We start from the raw sequence: 3,555 nt of genomic DNA, 5'->3' as shown, positions 1-3,555 counted from the left end.
ACAAGTAAGGAATTTAAACGTAAATAGCATCAGATGAAGTTTGTTTATGTCAAAAATATTCAAAATATTAAGTTTTGTAAACAAAGGTGCAGAATGTGCGTGGAAACTGGCGCCGGTGGCTGAACGAACAAATCTTTTTTGGAGTAATACTAGGGGCTGTAGTGTGATTTTGTAGGCGCATCCCCAGACTATATTCCCGTAGGTTAGATATGGGTATATTAAGCTATTGTATATGGTAATAATGGTTTTTTGAGTAAGAAAATGTTTAATTTTTCCAATAATACCGATAGTTTTTGTAAATTTTTTTTTACCTAACATAGTTATATGTGGTTTCCAGGTCAATCGTTCATCAATGATTATACCTAAGAATTTGGCTTGACTCTCTTGAGAAAGGGTCACATTTTTTAGAAAGATTTTGGCGCTTCTATTGTAGGTTTTATTTCTATTACAGAAAATAAGGTAGTATGTCTTCTTAACATTGACTGATAATTTATTTGCCTCAAACCACGATATAACCTTTTTTCAATTCTTCGTTAGCCAGGTTTACTAGCGTATCAAAATTTCGAGTTTTGAAAGAAAAAGATTTTGAATCATCTGCAAATAGGATAAAGATATAATTGAGGATGCTTTTTCGAGGTCATTTAAATAAATCAAAAAAAGTAGGGGTCCTAGTATCGAACCCTGTGGGACACCACATTCTATCATTTTAAGTTGTGATTTATAATCATTAAGGGTTATGTATTGCTGTCTATTGGATAGATAAGAAGACGAACCTATTTTATTGGCGGTGTCACATATACCATATTCGTTTTAGTTTATTGAGTAGAATGGAATGATTAACTGTATCAAAAGCCTTTGATAGATCGAGAAAGATTCCTATAGTGTATTCTTTGTTATCTATAGCGGTAGAGATTTTTTCCATTAAGTGTATGAGTGCTAGAGACGTAGAATAGCCCTTTCTGAAGCCATATTGGTGTTTATATAGGATGTTATTTTGATTTAAATGTTTCAGAAGACGATTATATACTAGTTTTTCCAAGACCTTAGATACGCAGGGAAGGACAGATATTGGTCGATAGTTATTAACGCTAAGTGGATCACTGCTTTTAAAGATAGGCGTCACTTTTGCGACTTTTAGTGGGTGAGGAACAACTCCATTTTGCAAGGATAGAGACAAAATATGCGTTAGAGGGGCAATAACATAGGGCAGTGATAACTTTAGTACTTTAGGGCTTATTTCGTCATGACCAGCAGCTGAGTCTTTTAAGTTTTTGATAATATCTGTAATTTCAGCACTAGTTGGTGGTATAAAAGTTGATAGGTTAGAATTTACTTGTAAGGTGATGTAGCTAAGAGGGTCTTGTATTCCTTTTGGGATTTTACTCTCAAGCGTAGGTCCAATATTAATGAAAAAATCATTGAATTCGTTACATATTTCTTCTTTATTTTCGGTAGTTTTGGTACCAATTTGTATTTTGTTTGGACCAGCTGATTTACTTTTATTACGATTCAAAACGTCATTTATCAGGTTCCATGTTTGTTTTATATTACTGGTGGCTTCATTGAACTTTCTGTGGTAGTATTCCTTCTTTGCATTTTTTAGGAGATGATTTAACTTATTCCGGTATTTTTTATAGATACTGTGGTTTAAGGGTGTCGGGTTCTTGACATATTTAGTAAAGAGCTTGTTTTTTCTGCGTATTGACTTTAACAATCCACTGCTTAGCCAGGGTTTTCTGCGAGAATGTTGGGAGATTTTTGTAATTTTCTTTGGGAAACATTTTTCGTATAACGATCCGTATGTTTCAAAAAATTGATTATATGCTTTTTCTGTGTCTGTTTCGTTTAATACGTCGCTCCATACTATTTCTGATAGGGATTGTGTAAATTTCTGAATATTAGTTGTGTTAACTCGACGATAAGATATTTTGTCTGTCTGCCTGACTGGCTCGTTTAAATCGGATGTAAAGAATATTGGGAAGTGATCTGATATGTCAGTGATGAGGATGCCAACTTTGATATTGTTGCTAACAGAGTTTGTATAAATGTTATCTATCAAGGTAGCAGAGTAGGGTGTAATTCTGGTAGGTTTGCATATAAGTGGGTAAAAACCAGATGAGAACATTTCATTTACATGATCAGTAGTGGGTTTGTTAGTGTTGTTTAACAGATTAATATTGAAATCACCAATAATGTAACAAGTTGTTCTTTCCCTATTAATATTGTTCATAGATTCCTTTATGCGCTCATTGAATTCTGCAATGTCGGTATTTGGTGGGCGATACACACAGCTCAATATTGTTTTTTTCTCCTTCGGGTTACTTGGAATTATTGGTGTTATGAGGGCTATTTCATAATAGGCAATAAACTTCATTGTCATTGTAACGTGCACGAGGACTATCCAGAACCGTGCCTGAGCAATGTTCTGGATAAAGCACGGTTCTGGATACACGTGGACTATCCAGAACCGTGCCTAAGAATGGTTATGATAAAGCACGGTTCAGGATACAACACAAGGTGAGCGAAATGGGGGGGGGGGAAGTCACGCAAAGACTGACTGTCTTCTCGCCTAATCTCCAAGCAGATCCCTTTCGGTGGCAAGACAGCATCCATTGGCCAGAGAAGGTCGCCGCCGACGGAGGGTGGGGGCAGCGACAAAAAAACGGCCATATATAAAAAGCTAAAGATCATTCCCCCACAACCTCTGCTTGGAGAGTACTTGGTATCCAGTCTTATGTGATTGGGGGATGTTCAGGCAGGTTGTGCCTTCGGGGGCTCTAATAGCTTCCCCCGCCCAGTGCAACAGGCCGTCCCGGTAGGAGTTTTACAGTATGAGAGATAGTATGCTTGGGGATTTGTTTTCCCCCAACACAATGTTCGTTGAGGGCTAATAAATCTCTCGTGAAATACACACCGGGAAACCTATGTAAGGCGGGCAGGACAGAGCTCTTGTGGCCCCAACCACGATCAGACAGGATACCAGGCTAGTACAAACATCGTACTGACCGCGGTTGTCTCGGGCTAGCAGAGGTTGATATTGTCCTGAAGTAGTCGGCTCTGTCTGCAGTAATTCCAGTCCAACTCGTCTGGCGTGAGCTGTGCGCGCCGTCTTCAGCAAACCCTTCAACTACGCAGCACGAATTGATGTTTGGGGGTCCGCATGGCCTTTTCCGTAGAGCGTAATCGGCCGTTTTAATTCCACGTAGAGGGACTGTTCTAATTCAGCGTAGAGCGTAATTGGCGCATTTTGCGTAGATCGTAACTTGCCGGGTTTGTTTAAGGTATTACGTTGTAGCTACCTGGAATTTATCATAAAGCGTAATGGAAATCAGCGTAATACGTACAATGTATAGCCGTCTCTCAACATTCATAGCGTGTAGAGCGTTGTTGCCCCCCCCCCCATGCAGGCCCTCATGTTTACCCAGACCCTGAAGAATGTAAACACCGTCTGTTACACCTCAGCCATTTACGTTATCAAGTTCCTTGAGTAGGTTAAAGTTTAACAGTCTCAAACCCGCCTTCGTGACCACGTGAAGTGTGTGTACAGCAAACGTC

The 3,555-nt window shown here is 39.1% G+C and overlaps 1 protein-coding gene across 1 annotated transcript in view; it reads right to left on the bottom strand.

Moving 5' to 3' along the window:
• LOC109466930 (SLIT and NTRK-like protein 3) overlaps positions 1-3,120 on the bottom strand; it is a 7,720-nt gene extending 4,600 nt beyond the window's left edge. Inside the window, exon 1 of the mRNA XM_019764802.1 lies at positions 3,007-3,120. The gene's annotated coding sequence lies outside the window, so the exon portion shown is untranslated. The remainder of the gene's footprint in view (positions 1-3,006) is intronic.
• Between the last annotated feature and the right edge of the window lie 435 nt (positions 3,121-3,555).

Source organism: Branchiostoma belcheri, unplaced genomic scaffold (assembly GCF_001625305.1).
Source record: "Branchiostoma belcheri isolate BF01 breed outbred unplaced genomic scaffold, Haploidv18h27 scaffold171, whole genome shotgun sequence".
NCBI lineage: Eukaryota > Metazoa > Chordata > Leptocardii > Amphioxiformes > Branchiostomatidae > Branchiostoma > Branchiostoma belcheri.
This window is presented reverse-complemented; position numbering and strand designations above follow the sequence as displayed.